This window comes from Podarcis cretensis, assembly GCF_951804945.1.
Source record: "Podarcis cretensis genome assembly, chromosome: 12".
Classification (NCBI taxonomy): Eukaryota; Metazoa; Chordata; class Lepidosauria; order Squamata; family Lacertidae; genus Podarcis; species Podarcis cretensis.
This window is the reverse complement of record NC_137181.1, coordinates 28,310,571-28,330,791: the sequence shown is the minus strand read 5'-3', so window position 1 is coordinate 28,330,791 and position 20,221 is coordinate 28,310,571. Positions and strand designations below refer to the sequence as shown.

The following is a 20,221-nucleotide window of genomic DNA, read 5'->3' as shown; positions in this document are numbered from 1 at the left end:
TCTGATCGGCTTTGAAAGGAAGCTCTGCAGAGAGCCAAGGTGGTTTCTGACTCGGTGGGGGGGGGGGAGGCACTTCACACGCACTCAGAGGCTCTCCCTTTGTCTTTCTCCTTCAGTTCTGGACTTTTGGAAGGGGGGCGTCTCTCAGTGCTGGGAATAACAGCGCTCCGGCTCTCGGCCCCCTCCTCTTCCCGAGGGAGCCCCCGCCCCTCTCGCCCCCGTGACGGCCGCTCGCCGAGCTCCGGAGCCATTCAGCTGCGCTCTCGCGTCGCCGAGCGTGCGGCTCCTTTAAAGCGCAAGCGGCGCCTGGCTTCTTTGGCTGGGACCGGGGCGAGGAGGCGCTGCTCCTCCTTGGCTGCGCGCTGGCCGCTTGGTGGCTGGGCGTGCAAGCAGCTCGCTGGGCTTGATCTCTGCCCCTGGTCGGTCTTGGGGGCTGGGGGTGCCGGAGCAAGGGCTGCTGGAAAGCAAGGCTGCTGGCAGTGGCGATTCCCCCCGTGCGCTCTCTTTGTATGGGATTTAAGGAACCAACTCGCGCCACGACCACTCGACTCTCGGCTTCCTAGGCGGGATTGCAACCAGCTGCTTCGGCGGGGAACCGGAGAACACCGACTCCCTCCTGCGGATCCAGGAGAGCGGTGAGTCCTCGCAAGTTTTCGCCGTTTTCGTTTATTTGGGGCGGAACTAAGGTTGGGAAACGCCGGCGATGGAAGCCGCAAGCGGTCGTGCAGGAAAGAGGCAGTGGAGCAAATGGTAGTCTTCAGGTATACCTGAAGACCGTTCTGCCTCAGCTTACCTGGTCGCAAGAGGGCTCTTTAGTAGGGAGCCTGTTTCCCTTTTAGGAAGCTGGATCTGCAGGTATAAAGGAGATGTGGACGATATCAAGATGCCTGGTGGATTCTCTAAGGCAGTCTTTCCCAGCCTGACGATTTGGGAGTACAGTTCCCATCAGCATGGTCAGTGGTCAAGGATGATGGGAGTTGTAGTCCTTAACATCTGGAGGGGAAACTGTTCTAAGGTCAGTTCCTAGAGGGGGGAGTTCTTGGTTGGCTATAGTTGCAGATCCATAGGCAGTCTGCTGTTGCAGATCCTGGCTGACCTTTTCCTCCTGGAAGTGGGGTGGGTGAATTTGTTGAGGAAACTTATGCCTTGATGCCCAGACCTTGATGCTGCTCTTCGGTGCCTCTCCCTTGAGTCTAACTTGGGTGAGGATTTCCCAGTGTTGATGTTAACTCTGATCCATCTGGGGAGATGATCTGTGGAGGCATGTGCCAATCATGTTGAAAACAACTTGATCTTTCTGCAATGCTTAATCAAGGGATGGCAGCCACAGTCTTGGGAGCAGTCACCAATGTCACACTGTTTGTAGAATGTAGATGGAAATATTAGCAAGCAAATGCTTGGTACGGTTGGAGCTGTGTTAAATGTTGCTCATGAAAAGGAGTCAGAACTGCTCCATGAAGAAGACTTCAGAGGCAGCAGTGAAGAAAGCGATGGCTGCATTGGCAGGTTGCAGGAAGGACATCATAACTTAGGTGATGGGAAGACCCAGTTGAACCTTGCAGTTTTAATCTTGCTTTTGTGACACAGATGCAGAGCAAACTACAGGTGGAAGCAATCTCCAGTCACAGGACATTTAAGTGGCACCAGGTTAATGCACAATGACTCGATATTTCACATCTAAGATGATTATTATTATATTACATTTATTCCAGCCACTTAGCAAGCGTCAGTATGTTACATTTTAAAAATAGCATCATTTTATTGTTTGCATCATTCTGCATTTAGCATCTGGGTATTTCTCTGAATGGCAAATAGATTCCACATGTGTGTTTTGTTGCGGGTTCAAATTACAAGGAAAGCCCCTTTTGTGATCCTGGCTCCCTGTTGTTAGGCTTCCCCATTCCCACCTTCTTCCTAAATGGCATTTGAGCAGATTTCTAAGCAAGGGTGTGTGTATATACAGTATTGCTTTAGAAGGAGCAAGAATTGTGTGAGCAGTTGTGAGTTTTGCTCTTATATCAGATACAAAAACCTGGTTCAACCACAGACCACCAGATTTTTAGTTACTTGGTTTGTTTTCTGCCTTTCCATCTGGACCAGACCCACTTGGCTGCTTACCGTGAAAATAACATATGAAGGACTTGCTCCATTGCATAGACTCCTTATGTCAGTGCTCAGTAGTCGGCTTATCACATTTTTCTGTGTCTGACTGCTGCTCTTTGTGTTTATACTCGGAATATGCTTGTTGGCATTCGTGTCAGTTAACAGTAGTAGAGTCCCTGCTACTGTTACCAGAAATATTAGTTCTCTTTGTAGCTGTTTGCAAGATGACTTGAGTGAAGTGAGGACAGAGTGGGTTTAACAATTGAATTTGCCCATACATATTCCTCCCTAACCCCTGCAGAAATGGCACAGAGTCTTCTTTTCCTGTGGCTAGGATATGGTGTAGAGGACTGTTCCAGTCTGTCAAAAACTGACTCGTTTGTGGAAATGCATTCTTCTGGAGCTCTCTGCATTTGATGTTTTTATGGGGCTGTTAATAACTTCAGCATAGCTGATCTTTCTTGCATTGTCTTGGTTTTTCCGCTTACTGGGGGAAAAAATAGTTTTATAGATGGTGACACTGAATAAACCCAGTATTTTATGTCCAGAATTAATTCTTAAATAACATAGCTATTTTAATAAAGTTATCTCTCCACTGTGAAAAGGCACTTAATATTTATTTCTATTCCAAAACTACTATAATGTCAGTAGATGGTATGCAAACTTATTCGTAAAGTTCTACAATTTCTTCTTCTTTTTTTAATAGAGTCCCGCTCAATAAACTTTCTCCCACTTTGATTTCTTCTTGTTGCTAAGAAAATAAGTTCTGAAATTTACACTAGCTGCAGAAACAGCAAAGGTTGATCCTCGGAAATTATGCTGCTTGCTACAACCATAATTGTATTTCTGGGAGATTCAGCTGTGAGATGACTGTTACTATCTTTCTGAAAAGATAGTGGGAAAGATATTATACCTGCCTGCAAGAATTTATTACATTAACTAGATGGGACAGAGAAGCAGACAGACAGGATATGTACTCAAGAAAAAACACCTAGATGAGAAACCTCTTCTTGAGAATACCAGTCTCTCTTTATAAAGTTACATGGGGCTTGGAGTGGCATTTCATCTAGGGGACTAAACACTCACTGCAACCTGACATCTCTAAATTACAGTATTGAATTACAATCCATCAAGAGGTTCAGCGCTGTTACCTGTGGCTTGAACTGGGACAAAGGTGCTTTGTTTTTGTTTTATCACAGTCTCTGTTAACTAGCTTTCCAATGCTAGGATGCCTTTGTTATTCACAATACTATTGTTGATTATGATCACTGTTTATGATTCAATTATCACTGTTAATGATTGTGCTTTCTGCATTTCCTTTCCTTCTGACCTCACTGTTTACAACCTTACTCCAGCCATGTTCCCATAAATCTGTATCTCAGGATACAGATTCTACACTTTCTATATCTGCTGAAGTGGACTCATGTCCATGAAGGCTTGTGACATCATTCATTTGTTAGTCTTTAAGGTGTTACAAGACTAACACTTATCCAAACTGAGCTTATCCGAATTGAGCCTTCAAATTTTCTACAAATTTGAGTACTGTAAATGTAATGCAGGCTAATGAGCACAGTGTGTTCCATTTGTGTATGTCAAGATGTGTCTCTGGTCTAGAACACTAATTGTTTCTTAAATTTGCTAATTGCATTTCTGTTAAAAGGAACTCAAGGCAACAGACATAATTTGTGTCTTTTTTAAAAAAGAACCTCATAACAAAACAGTGTTAAGAATAAAAAACAGAATGTGACAGCATAAAGGGACAGGGATTTATTTATCTTTGAAGTGATTTGTTTTGCACTAAGACGCTAATCATGAGGTCTCTTGGTGAGGCTGCCTGGGATAATTTCAAAGTAAGATGTCTAAACTCAGGATAGAAAACCAGCATTCTTCAAATGGAGATCTTTTGCTCTGTGACTGGATATTGATTGGCTTTGGGACTTTTATTCAGACTTCAAACTTCGTTTGTTTGTTTGTTTGTTTGTTTGTTTGTTTGTTTGTGAGTGTTGGTGCTGCAGGAAGAGCCCAGACTGAGAAGAAGTTTTCATATCTTGAGAGGAAATAGGGGTAGACAGCTATGTTCAGAAGAATATACTATGGGAATAAGATGTGCCTTTGTTTCACATCTGCCACTTGATTGTGGCGAATGTGGCCTCTCTCCTTAAGAGACATGCCTAGTCTGTAGTAGAAACTCCTCTTCCTAGGTATAGTTCCTTCTAAAGCTGAGTGGGAATGGGCTGGAGTCTTAGTCTTGCCTGTGTAGCAAGTCCTAGCTGCTGTGCTGAGTAGCTGATCTGTAGTTTACTAATAAATACAGCTACTTGACTGCCTCCTGGCTACTGACTGCTTCTTGGCTCCTGCTGCTGTCTGGTATTGGGGAAGGCTCACTGCAAGTCTTCCTCACACAGTGTGTACGCTTCCCAGATCCACAGATACCACACTGACATTGACTATAGGAAAACCTTGCCTGCTGCAATACCTTCTGGTGTTCCCCACACTCTTGGGATTCCCCCTGAAATTTTGAGGTTACACACTTCCTCTCCCATCCAAAAAAGCCCAGATCTTTGTGGCTTTCTTAGAAGTATCTTGATATTCCGCATTTGAGAACGTATGCAGTTTTATGGTGTGAAAGGCAGGGGGGCCAACAGTAGGAAGAGTCAGAACCAATGATAGGTGGAGCCAACAGAGTTTACTTTTGTCCCCATCCTCCCAGACTTTCCAAGTGTCCCCATTTTCCAGGGAAAGTCCCAGATTTACAAAAGCCATCCCGGTTTCTGATTTGATCCTGGGATGTCCCGCTTTCCCTTAGGACATCCCTATTTTCACCAGAGAAATGTTGGAGTACGGATCTCCCACTTGCACCACAGTCCCAACCACAGCACTGCGGCCACCACCTCCAGCAGCTGCTTTAAAAAGGTAACAACACAGAGATGCAAGTGTGAAGACTCATTTAACGTAATGTGTAGTTTGGCTGTCGGGCAGCCACCTCCTATGGCTCATAACAGGGCTGCTAATGGGCCCAAGCAATTACTTGGAAGCACGTTCCAAGTATATTTAAAGCAAAGACCATTCTGCTTTTTTGTGTGCAAAAAGGTTCTTTTTATAATCTTGCCACACATTCTACCCAATAACTGCTTGGGCCCCATTAGCAGCCCCAAGCAATCATTTGGAAGCACGTGCAGCAGGATCATAAAAAGAACATTTAAAAATAAGTAGAATGGCACATTATCTGATTTAAATGCCCTTGTTTGCCTATAGCTATTGGGACAGTTAAATAATAGACTTAATTTGCCAATAGCAGTAGGTACAATTAAACAATAAGGACTAATTTGGAGGAGAGGGTATTTCAAAGGAAATGATTTACTTCTGAACATTCAAAGATAATTTTCCCGCCAAAAAGTCCTGGCAGGAGGAAGGCAGGAGAGAAAGAACAATACCATTAACTCAGAGGGGTGCTGCTTTAAAGCTTCTGTTCTCTGTGGCTTTAACCTCCAGTATGCAGGTGGCGCTGTGGGTTAAAGCCTCAGCGCCTAGGGCTTGCCGATCGAAAGGTCGGCGGTTCGAATCCCTGCGGCGGGGTGCGCTCCCGCTGCTCGGTCCCAGCGCCTGCCAACCTAGCAGTTCGAAAGCACCTCCGGGTGCAAGTAGATAAATAGGGACCGCTCACCAGCGGGAAGGTAAACGGCGTTTCCGTGTGCGGCTCTGGCTCGCCAGAGCAGCGATGTCACGCTGGCCACGTGACCCGGAAGTGTCTCCGGACAGCGCTGGCCCCTGGCCTCTTAAGTGAGATGGGCGCACAACCCCAGAGTCTGTCAAGACTGGCCCGTACGGGCAGGGGTACCTTTACCTTTACCTTTATGCCTCAATTACAGGGCCAGCCAAGACATTTCGGTACCTGAGGCAAACCACAAAATGGCTCCTCTCCTGCCACCTGCCAGGGAACAAGGAGAGAGAATCAAATCAACATTTGAATCAAAGGCCATGGGGGGGGGAGTTTCCTCACTTTGCCTCATGGGCGGGCCGGCTCTGCTCAAATAGCAACAGTTTGTGAACAGAGCAAGCAGGGCTGCCATTTTGGTTTCCTTGGCGGAATCTTATGCCTTTTAAAAAAACCACCCTTAATATTATCTAAAAGTGAAACACTGTAGTTTGTCTCACTAGGAGATACCGTGATAGAGAAAATGGTAGTTTAAAGTAGGGGTGACTAAGGCTGAATGTGGCCCTCAAGCCAAAAACTATTAGTCAACTTTCCAGGGTCTAGCATTGGGTGTTGCCACCCAACACTCTTGCAGGCGTTCCCCTCCACAGGACCCCCACCCACTGCCCTATCTTCGAATAATCAAATGATCAACCTTATCAGCAGAAAGGGGGCTACCCAGTATTAGGTGGGGTGGGTGTGTTAACTTCTCTGGGCCTCCCAGCGCTGTGTTTACTTTATTCATTTTTCTTTTTACCACTGCTGCTAAAATTGGTAGGGTCTTGGCATTCCAGAAGAAAATTCTTGGAAGGGTATATCAAACACCTGGGTTGGGGTCTAGCATCCCCTGTTTTAGATTAATAATAATCTCTCTCTCTCTCTCTCTCTCTCTCTCTCTCTCACACACACACACACACACACACACGTATTAATTCTCTTGGATGTGCCTTGGGGTTTTTTCCTATATCTTTGAGGCCCATGGAGGAAATGAAGAGAAGTGCATTTTGGTGATAACAGCTATCTCTCTGTGATGCTTGAAGTTTTGGCTGTGTGGCCTGTGAACTGCCCAACTCTGTTCATCACTGCAAAATCTTCCTTTTTTTAGATACAAGAAATTAGACTCTCCCTCCACTCTCCATAAACAGCAGCAGAGCCAAAGGGCTGACCCACAAAATTAAGAGCCACATTGTGCCATATTAAAGCTACACCGTTATGTAGCTTGCAGGAATTTCAGGTTAAATATGGAAAAACACTTGTGGAAGAATCATGCTGAATTATAGGGGTCTAATTAATGGGAAAGCCATGATCAGGTATCCAGGTGTCTTTTTCATCTGTTAAGATCAGCTGTGGGGAGGAGGCTGAGCAAAAAAAATATTTCCAGGGCTGTGGCACAGTGATGGGTGAGGGCTAGGCAAAGCTGATGCTTAGACTGGTCTACCACCCTCTATTCAGTAGCTATTGAACCACAGAGCCTAGGACTTGCCAATCAGAAGGTCGGCAGTTCGAATCCCCACGATGGGGTGAGCGCCCGTTGTTCGGTCCCTGCTCCTGCCAACCTAGCAGTTCGAAAGCACATCAAAGTGCAAGTAGATAAATAGGTACCACTCTGGCGGGAAGGTAAACGGCGTTTCCGTGCACTGCTCTGGTTCGCCAGAAGCGGCTTAGTCATGCTGGCCACATGCTGGACGCCGGCTCCCTCGGCCAATAAAGCGAGATGAGCGCCACAACCCCAGAGTCGGTTATGACTGAACCTAATGGTCAGGGGTCCCTTTACCTTTACTTTATTCAGTAGCTATTAAAATTATAGTAATGGAGGATGTTAAGTTTTCTAGAGCAGTAAACTACAATTACCAGTTAGTCCTAACCTTGCTCGTTGTCACTGTGGAAAAAAAATGAAACATGTTCCCCTTTTCAAGCAGTGTTTTCAGAGCAACCCTGCAGTGATATTTGATCTCATTTGTTTGTGAGGGTGACATGAATCAGATTCTACCAAGTATTGCAAAGAGATTAGGTTTTGCAGCACCACCCTAATCAACACTACTCAGAAGATCGCCCATTGAGTTCAATGGAACTTCTTCTCAAGAAAGCAGATACAGGATTGCAGCCTTAAGATACATTTGGCCACTTATGAATTATATTTTCCACTCACTGCCATGCCACAGAGGTTATAACATTGGTTATATTTACGGTATGTTCCTATTCTTCCATTCTATAAGTAGTTCAGGGGAATCCCTGCGCCTGGCAAAAAAAAAGTTATCCTCAAAACAACCATGTAAGGTATGCTAAAGTGAGGGAAAGTAACTGACACATGGTTGCGTTTCATGGCTAAGCAGAGATTTGAAATTGTCTCCTTGATCTTTATCCAACACAGTATCCACAGTCATAAAAGGCAGTGGTTGGCATGAACAAGAACATATGGCAACAGCTTTATAGAGGTTAGCCAATCACCCAGTTTCATGCCTCTGAAAGTGATAAAACAACTCAATAATGGTTAACAATACTCTATATTAAATACCCTGATTACCAACCTTTCATTCAGCCAGTTTGCACAGCTGGCTATCCTGGGATAATTACCTCTGAACTTACTTAAACCTCCGTATTTTCAAAGCAAGAATGAGATGCTGAATTGATAATATTAACTTTACTATCTTTCATCATGGGGTAAGTGAACATATAGTTCATGGATGAATTGTTTCTTTTGGGCAGTAGTCAGGACAAAGGTGAGTGCTTCATTGTAAGAAACATCCTTTTATTTATGATGGTTTAAGAAACTGAATTATACACTCCAGATTAAAACAGGCTTTCTTAAACATAAGTACTGTTGATTTTCATGGAATATGATTTCCAGTAAAAAAATGCATATGATCACAGCCAGATGCCACTAAGGACATAATTTAAAGGCTAACAATATTGTAGGGATAAAGGTAAAAGGTAAGGGTAAAGGACCCCTGGACAGTTAAGTCCAGTCAAAGGCGACTATGGGGTTGTGGCGCTCATCTCACTTTCAGGCCGAGGGAGCCGGCGTTTGTCCACAGACAGCTTTCCGGGTCATGTGGCCAGCATGACTAAACAGCTACTGGTGCAACAGAACACCGTGACAGAAGCCAGAGCGCACGGAAACACTGTTTACTTTCCTACCGCAGTGGTACCTATTTATCTACTTGCACTGGTGTGCTTTCAAACTGCTAGGTTGGCAGGAGCTGGGACAGAGCAACAGGAGCTCACCCCGTTGCAGGGATTCAAACCACCAACCTTCCAATAAGAGACTGGATGGTTTAGACCACAGCGCCACCAGCAGCCCATTGTAGGGATAATCCTAGCAAGAACATCTACATTAGCAACAGTTCCCATCCAAGTAAATTTTATTGGGAATAAAGAAAGGTTAAATTCTCTGTATCTTCCAGCCATCCATAATGAATACAGTACTGCTGAATCTAGCTCCCCAGCTAATCATCTACAATAAGAGCTGAGAACACATCAGATTTCACTTTTACAGGTGAAGAGATGGAGCTGAATACCTGGGTAATTCTCTGCATCGCTTGTTTAGTCACTGATGCTGAATATGTTTAATTATGTTTCAGGGAGTTTATTGGAGTTTTTGGTTTATTTCAAATGATAAATAAAACAGATGTTAAGAGAGTAGGCTGAGATTTTTGCCTCCCCACCTGAAACATCTCAATAGTGTGGCAATACTGAGAACATGCAACTATTAGGTATTTATTTAGATCTAGCTGATTTCTCAGTGGTTTTCCCAGTAGTGATGTATGGAAGTGAGAGCTGGACCATAAAGAAGGCTGATCGCCGAAGAATCGATGCTTTTGAATTATGGTGCTGGAGGAGACTCTTGAGAGTCCCATGGACTGCAAGAAGATCAAACCTATCCATTCTTAAGGAAATCAGCCCTGAGTGCTCACTGGAAGGACAGATCCTGAAGCTGAGACTCCAATACTTTGACCACCTCATGAGAAGAGAAGACTCCCTGGAAAAGACCCTGATGTTGGGAAAGATGGAGGGCACAAGGAGAAGGGGACGACAGAGGATGAGATGGTTGGATGGTGTTCTTGAAGCTACCAGCATGAGTTTGACCAAACTGCGGGAGGCAGTGGAAGACAGGAGTGCCTGACGTGCTCTGGTCCATGGGGTCACGAAGAGCTGGACACGACTAAACAACAACAGCTGATTTCTCGGTGGGTGTAAGGCAGAAGTCACACAGACCTTTGCTAGAAGGCTATCATCAAGGTGGCAGAGAATTAAGGAGCACTGTTTTGAGAAGGTTGTGCTGGGTCTTCAACAGGATTTTGGAGGAAGAAGTGGCGACAGAGAAAGGCAGAGACACAAAAGTGGGCGAAAGCAACAAAGGGTAAGCTTGAGGTTTAAGAGAGGGAAGGCGTTTATGTAGATAGGAGTGAAGAGATGCTGTCAGAGATGAAGGAGAGCATTAAAAAAGAGGATTAGAGGAACCTTGAAGTTGACACAGGCGATAGGTATGGTGGTTGCAGCTGTTGAAGATGGTTTAGCAGAGGCATGCTGGAATGAAGTGGGCAGTGCGCTGCAGGGGCCTTTGAGAATATAAACATGAGTACTATACGCTTTGCCTCTGTGGTTGGAGGCAGTAATCCTTCTGAATACAAGTTGCTGGCAACCAGAAGAGGGGAGAGTGCTCTTGTGCTCAGGACGTGTTTGGGAGTTTCCCAAAGGGATCTGGGTGGCCACTGTGAGAACAGGATGCTGATCCAGCAGGCTCTTCTTATCTTCTCATATTAAACCTGATACAGTTACTCCCACAAACATTTTTAGAGCATCTTTGGTCACTTTGAAAGCATATGGTGTCAGGTGTGCGTGCAGGAGCCAGGCCCTGTGACCAATAGGACTTTGCAGGACTGGGGCCTTCCTAACTTTGTTCTGAAGAGGCAAGGGACAGCCTCACAGGGTCAGGCCGATTGGTAACTCACAGACCTGGTGGCAAGAGCTGGGAAGGGATATAAGGTCAGCATTTCCCTTTGGCTCTTTGCCACAACAACACACTTCCTGCTTTGTTGCGTTTGGCTTCCTGCTTCCTGATCCTTGAACCTTGGCTTCTTGACTCCTTGCTTCCTGACCCTTGGACCCTTGGCTTCTTGACTCCCGGCTCTCTGACCCTCCGACTCTTGGCTTCCTGACTCCTGGCTTCTGGACCCCAGTTCCTTCTCCCACCCCACCATCTTGCCCCCAATCCTGACGTCCCCAGCCAGGACTTCGATCGCCCATAAACCGGACCGTGACATATGGCTCCCCCCCCAAATCCTGGAAACTGTACCCCTTACAAAGATACAAATATCAGTACCCGTATCAAACTACAGTTCCCAGGACTCTTTGGAGAGGGAGGCCATATGCATTAAATTGTTTGCCATATCATGTTTAGTCATGTAGCTTTCTTAGAGTCTCCTAAACTGTTAGATTAAAAGAAGCTGGCTCACAATTTACATTAAAACAAGTCTTGCCTGGTGGCAAGATATTTCTCCCTTCAAGGATTGAGTGGCATGCATTGTTTTGGTAAGCATTCCATAGCAGATGGTGATAGTGATTATGATAAGGATAAATATAAATCTGGCATATTGTAAAATACAAAACGGCATGCTGGGCCAAAAGAAGTATGTAGTGATAGCTGGAACATAATGATTGATGAGTTGTCTACAGGCTTCTATAACTGAGATTCTTTTCAAGCAACAGTAAGTTACCGGTACTTAAGCAAGCATAATTCTTGCAAAGGAGGGGTCTCACCATGTGAACATATCCTTTCATAACTTTTAAGATTGACTACTGTTGGGTACCCCATGTAGGGCTCCTGCTCATAAAGACAACTTGGAACTAGAGTACAGTTGGTTCAATATGAAGCTGGGTACTGGAGGGCAAGAGCTTTTTTTTTTTTTTTTTTTTTTTTGCAGCAAGCATACTGGTTGCCTGTTTAATTCCAGGATGAATTCAGAAGACTCATGCTTCCTTTCACAGCCTGGGCCTATTTATAGTCTGATTATAAAAGTACCTCTATACCATTCTCTCGCAAAACGCCAGGGCACCGTGTAACAACGTAAAAACATGTAAAAGCAAATTGAAGCCATTGCTAAAATAGTTGAGACTGCTTTTGCATGCATGAGCCCCCTTGGTAGCTATTCTGGGTTGTGGTGGGGGGGTTTTGGACCAAGTAATTTCAGGTTTGGAGGTAACAACATTGTCTTCTGTGAGGACCAGGATCTTGATCACAGTTGCCTCAAAGTCCTGGAACCTTCTCCCCAAAGAGATGTGAGGTTGCTCCTTTTCCGTAGACTTCCATAAAAGTTGTAAAAGGTATCTGTTTCAGAAGGCATGTGGCTACTGACTCTAGAATTTGTTGTGTTCATGTTTGTTTGTTTGTTTGTTCTGGTTGCTTATGCTTTTCTAACGTATCATTGAAACAAGGATTGAATATGTATTTGTGGCACGCATTATACTTACTGACAATCATCTTGAGCGCTGGAAACATGTTCTAACAATAATTTAACAAACGGGCTGGATTTCAATATTTCTGCTTTCCGACTTCTATTTATTTATGCAAGGTGCTCTTTTCTGAAGGGTCCTTCAGCACAAGCCGTCTTGAAAGCTATAGAGAGGGAGCAGCGCTTGGTGCATTGTACTTGATTCATTTGTAGTTTCTAGTGCGATACTTGCGTTTCCTTTTTGTTAGGCAATGCCTTGAGCTGAAGTAAATGTTGTACAGTGGTACCTCGGGTTACAGATGCTTCAGGTTACAGACTCCACTAACCCAGAAATAGTACCTCAGGTTAAGAACTTTGCTTCAGGATGAGAACAGAAATCGTGCAGCGCTGGCGCGGTGGCAGCAAGAGGCCCCATTAGCTAAAGTGGTGCTTCAGGTTAAGAACAGTTTCAGGTTCATCCAGAATGAATTAAGTTCTTAACCCGAGGTACCTCTGTATTTGGATAAATGGGAGAAAATGATTAAGTAAGGTGGGGTTGAGAAGAGAAGGAAGCTGAGGTGGAATCTGCCTACTTACTTGCTTTTAATTTAAAAATGGATAAAACACAAAGTGCGTAACTAGAACTCTTCTAGCCTTATCCTAAAATTTGCCCACAAAGTTTAGGATGGAGCTGACTCAACAACAGTTATAACATGCAGAGGGGCCATAGTTCAGTGACAGAGCACATGCTTTTCCTGTAGAAAGCTCCATCTTCCATTTCTGATATCTCCTGTTAGAAGGATCGGATAGCAGGTAGTGCGAAAGACTTCTGCCTGAGAGAGCTGCTGAAAGCTACTACCAGTCAGAATAGACAATAAGGTTTTGAGAGAATTCCTACAAAAATAGAAACAGGAGCAGAAATCGACAATGTTTGCTTATTCTTTCTATGTCTGCAATGGAAATCAATCCATGGATACAATTGACATTTGCTGTTATGGTTGCTTTTAATCGGCAAATGATATGTAATTAATTATACCCAGCTCATTGGCTTGGCTTTGCACTGAAATGAATGGGGTGGAATAACATAATGGTAAACATAGTTTACGCAATTAATTATACAAATCACAAAATTTTGCTCCAGCAGACAGCAAGACAAACTGTAGTAGAATGGAAACAGTGCTGCGTGTGGCAAATACAGGACAGAATGGAAGATGATACATGTACTAGTAGAAATCCCTAGTAGACAAGACTGGGCTAGATGGATAAATAGGTGACCTGGTAAAAAGCAACTTCCTATGTTCTTCTTGAGCCTCTCTGTCTTGTCAGTGCTCCTCTCCAATAACTCTTTTGATCTTTTAAGAATTAGCAGAAGCTCTTTGCATTGAGTGTGTGGACCAGTAATCTCTGTCCACCAGATGGATAATCATCACACATACGGCACTTGTTGCAGAAGGAAAGATTGGCCCCACCTTTTCTTTTGGAGTTATATCCACATTTCAGGTTCTGTCTTGACAGCGTTAGCTTTACATATAGGCTTATAAAAAAGTGTCAGGAAAGTTTAAAAAATACTCTTCATTAATAGGTAGGCTAGAATTGTGATGCCTATATCCTGCACATCTTCCCCTCTTGGCAGTCGAGCTATAATAATTATATGGCATTTTCTTAGTTGAAGAGAACACTCTGTCCTGCATTTTACTGCTGGAGCTCTTTTCTTGGAGATTAAGTCTTGCGAAGGACTTCATTCCTTCCTCACTGGCACTTCTTTCTATGGTTTTCCTCCTATGCTGAAGACACCCCTCTTTACCCTGGTCACAAACACCCGAGATGTGTGTTTTTAGGATCCACTCTATTCTTTCAATTTCCATACAGTGGTACCTCAGGTTACATACGCTTCAGGTTACCGACTCCTCTAACCCATAAATATTACCTCGGGTTAAGAACTTTGCTTCAGGATGAGAACAGAAATCGTGCTCCAGCGGCACGGTGGCAGCAGGAGACCCCATTAGCTAAAGTGGTGCTTCAAGTTAAGAACAGTTTCAGGTTAAGTACGGACATCCGGAACGGATTAAGTATGTAACCTGAGGTACCACTATATTGTATTTTTCACATTGCTATAACCAGCCCTGAGATCTTATGGTGAAGAGTGGGTGAGAAATCTAATAAACAGCAACAACGTTACAGTGGTACCTCGGAAGTCGAATGGAATCCATTGTGGAAGTCCGTTCGAATTCCAAAATGTTCGGAAGCCAACGTGCGGCTTCTAATTGGCTGCAGAAGCTTCTTGCAGCCAATTGGAAACTGCGGAAGCCCCGTTGGACGTTTGGATTCCAAAAACAGTTTGCAAAACGGAACACTCACTTCTGGGTTTGCAGCGTTCGGGAGCCAAAACATTCAACTCGCAAGGCGTTCATGATCCAAGGTCTGACTGTATTATTAACAACAATAACCAGTGGTTAACTGAGTCTAGGCACCATAAGATAAATAACTTAAGTAACCTTTTCATTAAATGGCGTTCTTAGGCACAGTAGATGTCTGCTGTGCTGCATCTTCCAACTTGTATAGTATTGGCTGTATTGTACTTCTTTTCATTCTTTAAAGCAGGGAAGGGGAACTTGTGGCCTTCCAGGTGTCATGGGACCACAACTCCCATCAGTCACAGCCAGCGTGGCCAATGATTAGGGATTATAGAAATTATAGTCTGGCATCTACTGAAGGGCCCACCAGTTCCCCACCTCTTTTTAAATCTGTTACTAAAGCTGGGCCAAGGCTTTGCCAGAGTAATTGCCTTCTTTCATCCCACTAGTAGACAATTTGCTTATTCGCCTACATTGCGCTTTTCTTTTTCTCCTCCAGGGAAAATACCAGCTTTTTTTTTTGGAGGGGAGGGATGATTTTGCACAAGGAAATGGTATTGTGGGGGAGTGTTAAATACATCACCTTCCTGTATACTGCTGCTTCAGTCAAAGCTGCTTTGATTGAAAAAAAGAAAAGGAAAATGAGACCGGACCACTTTGTCCTTATCGTTGTTTGCTCCAGAGCAATGCAATTTGATCTGTTTTAAACTGCAATATTCAGTGGTACCTAGAATAATTCCAAAATTATTATTTTTCTTAGGACAGATGCTGTTGGCTCAGCTGCACTGGTTAATTGAAGGCAACTTGGCCAGCTGCATCAAAAGCATTTAAAGCTGCAGTGGACTTCTATTGGTAAATTCATAATGGCACAGAGCCCTTAAGTGCTACGATGCCACAAATAAGCAGAATCTTAAATGCTTCTAATTTAGTTGACCTTAGTTGGTCAGCTGCTTTCTTGCCAATTGTTACAGCTTAAAGAAAGAAAATAGGCTGGCCCCATAGAAAACAATACAGTGCTTGGCATTGCTTTGCTTCCAAGCAGTTCCATTTGGAACAAGGCATTCAGCTGCTGTAAAAGGTGTGTATGACAACATGGATCCTGACATTATAGAAAGAGAGAACTTCTGGTTTAATTGGCTTTGAGGTTTTTAAAGAATGTCCCTTGCTGCTCAAATTGATGGCAATTAGAAAATGGATGCAGTAGATACAGAAAGCTATAAAAGCTGCACTTAAGCAAATAGAAATTACAGGTGGCTTTTACAGCTGGGAAGGGTAGCAGTATTCTGAAGTTACATTAAAGTGGGTCAAATAATAGAGAATGGTTAAAACCCCTAAATCTAATACTGTGTCCTATTGTTTTTCATATGTCTAAGGGGGAGAGTCCTTGAATAGCTTGTTTCTCCATGAAACATTTAGTCCATCATAAGAGATGCATGTTTCATTCTCATTTTCTCAATTAATAAACCCAGCTGAACAGTGAAGTGTTCCTCTTCTCTTCTTTTGATCACCATAAATGAATATTTAATGTCTCATAAGAGTAGGACAGGTAAGAGGAGCACCTCCATTTTATGTGATGTTCATTTCCTAACAAACATTTAAAAATAAAACTCTGTGTGAATTGTCCCCGTCATACCCCAGTTAAATTACCTTTTGCTCCATTCGCAGAAAGAGAGTGGCATTCATGGAAGAGGTCCTTCCCCTCACAAAAGGATCCCTTCCATGAGATCAAGTTGGAGCAAGAACCTGAGATCTAAGCTATTGTCTGTATGGGATCATAAATTCCACCGTAAGACTTCTATGGCTTCTGTTTTCATCCGCTGGGTTATGGAGTTTGGCTGATGGTTGCAATGGGATGACTATTCTTCCTTTGTCTGATCCTGGCTCTTTCCTTGGTAAAAGGGGTGCTTTTGTCCTCTCCCATTGTCTTGCTGCTGATGGTGTTTGGGATTTAAGCCCCTGTTTGAGGGAAAGCTATGAGAGCTTGTGGCTGAAAACACCCATTGCTGTCCTCTTCTCTACTAGACTGTGGAGTCTTACAAATTGTGTGGTCTAGTTCTGGCTATATGCCTGATTTGTGGATGGAACTACAGTCTGTGTAGGGAAGTTTTATTGAGGCATTTGTGCCATTGTTGTGTGTTGATGGGTACCTTCCATGCAGGTGGTGACATCGGTATGCACTGTTTTGATTGACAGGTAGTAGCCAAGTTGCCTGGGATACTGTCAGAGAGTTGCCTTAAGAAGTGAGAGATGACATAACTGGTCTTGTGCTTTCTATTTTATTTCTTGCTGTATTTAGGATTGTAACTATGCTTCACTAACATCCTGGTATAGTGACTGTCAACTTAGCAGAATTTTACGATTGGTCTGCCAACCTCTCTGAATCCCACTCTCCCCCTTTTCTTCTAGTTTCTGCCAAATTATCACATGTATAACTAAAAACATAAAGTTCTACGTTTATAAGAATAGAATCTTAGAATTGAGTGTTGAAAGGGGCATTCAATCTACTCCCTTGCAATGCATAGATACCCTTGGTTTAAACTGGGTAGAAATCTAGTACTGTAATGTTCTCATGAATGAAAGAATGTGGGTTTGTGAATAATGTACTGTTTCATTGGTTTAGTTTTATTGATTTGCCTTGATCCTTGGAAGTTCACAGCGGCACAATTTTTAAGCTGCTTACAGAACAAAATATAGGCCTACTTATAGTGACTTTCTTGTCCATTCAGGGAGGGGTGAGAACAGAAAAGGTGTAGATGTCAAAGCTTCATTCCAGCCCGTTTAACCAGCTCTATTTGTCTGCTGCAAGCTCATCCTAATTTCACATCTTCTGATAATATATCACAGCATATACTGGTTTGGAATTAGATGCTTAGTTTCATACAGCATAGCAGGAAAGGGTTGCAGAGGTGGCCTTTTCATTGGAATTAATATTGTGTTGGCTATTCTATGCTGGCTTGATTCCCAAGCCTTATCCTAGATGTTGTCTAAGTTACTATGGTTGCTGGTGGCACACAAAAAATAACATACACTGTTCATTTCCCAGCAGCCTAGTGAGTGTGTAGAAGCTTGTTACTTAGCTTCATATAATGAAAGAGTTCTGGGATAGGCAACAGTCAGGCTCTAGGAGCCAGATCATGAGTTTATCTTCCTGGTGTGGCAAAAAGGTCTGATAGTAATTTTGAACATAAGCTATTATTTGTCCGTGTTCACCAGTCTTAAACATCATATCATAATGTAATTGTAATTACTCTGGCATTCATTCTCTCTCGTAACTCCAGTCTACAAGTTAAAAATGATATTATTTTGGCAGTTTCATTTTATTTGCTATAATTTATATGCTCATATGCAGCCAAATCTGTAAGTCTACGCAACTGGATTTATATTTTTTTGAACTTAAAAAATCAATAAAAAAGCAAATTTTTAAAAATATCTGATGGTTGCCTGTTGTGGTCCCATGGCACTGGCGAAAAGCAATATAACTCAAGGTGAACAGCATGTTGGGAGAGCACAGGTGAGATTAAACTTGTGGGCAACCTGCTCTTTAACAGTTTGGGGGGCATGGAAAAGAGTCCATTTATCACAAAAAACCATTATTTTTCCACTAGAAATAAGAATTGTGATGCTTATTATTGCAAAAACCAAAAACCAAAACACACACACACACATTCTGAGTTAGGTTTATAAATATTATGTAGTACTCTGAGCATGCTGCGATCAGTACGTCACTCAATGTACTTCAGCGCTTTCTGTTTGGAGTCTAAACCTCAGTGTATGGATTTATGAAAGATGTTATCTTGATTTTTTGTTGCTGTGGAAACTAGTAATACATACTCAAGATGTCCCTGACTGTACCCCTTGATAATTCACATGCAGGATCGTGTGTTTGATCTTATTCATGTCAAAATCTCTGTGCACATAAAAAAAAAAGTTGGCATGATAACTCTGCCTCTGAAGGCTTTGACGTTCATGAGGTTTCTTGACAAGATAAAGTATTCAGATGTGTAGCTCTAGGGTGGGTGGGTGGGTGGGTGAGTGGGTGTATGTATCCCAAAGTCTCAGGAAAGTAGGTGCCAACTTGATGGGGCCCTGGTCCCTTCGCCACCCATAAAATATGTTGGTAATACATCTGTAGCCACAGTGCTATTTTTCTTGAAAAGGGGGTTCTGGAACTCACCATGAACACCTTGTTCTTTTATTGTGGCAAAGGAGCCCAGCCAAGAGGTGCCATTCCAGTGAGTTCCAGTGAGTTTCAGATGGGGAAAAAAGCTCTGTGTAGCCACCTTGCATGGAGCTGAGGTACTGCTTCTCCCTCTACTGCAGTCAGGGCCATTGCGCCCCAAGGCACCCGAGCCCCAAAGTTCCCAGGAGAACAATAAATCACACTGACACGAAATATTTGGTTTATGCATTCAAATAGGCCACAACTTTATTGGTTACAGATGTGAGCGGTTTGGCTTAGGCATTGTGGTGAAGCCAGGCTATATCTTGAATACTGCCCGTCTGCAGGGAGTCCATGTAAGGGTAAACCACCAATGGGGGTGCCCTATAGGTTATGTCAGATAGTGACACCATGAGGGGTCCCCTTAGGGGCTGTGACATGGCCCAGGCCATGGGACAGGATTCACACCCCGGATCCCTTTAGCGGGATACCCTTACTGAGGAGGGGCAGGTGAGGCAACAAACTCCCCTCCAACCAAACGAAGGCTTATACCTAACCTCACAAAAGTTGTGACGTTTGCTACTAGGTAGGTGAAAACCCAAATGGCCAGTGCCAATTTGCCAAGTGGGAAAAATTCCTACCCAGCCACAACAACATGGCGACCGACAACTGCCATAGCACGGTCATATCAGAGCAAAGCATGAAAAAGAGGGTGGGTGGGTTGGGTGATCCGATGAAGAGGAAAGGAGGAGGGAGCCAGCTGGCCACACTGAATTTAAATGGCCCGCGACCACACCTGCTCTGCCGGCTGATAGGCTGGGGCTGCCTCAAAAGCTGGGGCTGCTTCAAAAGCCGGCGATGACGTAGGGGTGAGGTAGCATACCTCTCCCCCCCCCCACACACACAGAGGAAGACTTTGAGGCTCAGCTGCCTGTGCGCAATGCCGCCCTCCCATATACAGGAGAGCAGATTTACTTTTAAAAGTCTTGCTACTCCATTCAAGTACCAGTCACTTCCTGTATCTATCTGCATAATGCTGTCTGAAGCAGGTCTCTTCACCCTGCTGTATCACAGAGCCAGCCCTGATTCCAGCTAAGCTCAGTCTAATCCTGGTTTGGATGCATCAGGGCTGCTACCGTCCTGTATGTGACTGTGTTCTACAGGAGATGGGATGGACGCATTCAAACTTGTCAATGAAATACCAAGCCCAGTAGTTTGTATATATTTTTGATAGAGGATAACATTCTGCCTACTGTGAGTGTGGTTTATCTTATACACAAAGTTGATTTTTGTATTTAGTGTATTTTTTAAAAAAAAACTTCTGTTTTTAAAGGGAAATACTTCCCTTGTTGAATTTTATATTGGTTAGGTCCTATATAAAATTATATAAATATAAATGCTATATATATATATATATATATATATATATATATATATGAATAATAGAAAGCAGTTACTGTTTTGGAGTAAAATATTTGAC

General features: G+C 43.5%; 1 protein-coding gene across 1 annotated transcript in view; it reads left to right on the top strand.

The window, feature by feature from the left end:
* Nucleotides 1-283: 283 nt before the first annotated feature.
* CALCR (calcitonin receptor) overlaps nucleotides 284-20,221 on the top strand; it is a 151,955-nt gene continuing 132,017 nt past the window's right edge. The window contains exon 1 of the mRNA XM_079948452.1: nucleotides 284-639. The gene's annotated coding sequence lies outside the window, so the exon portion shown is untranslated. The remainder of the gene's footprint in view (nucleotides 640-20,221) is intronic.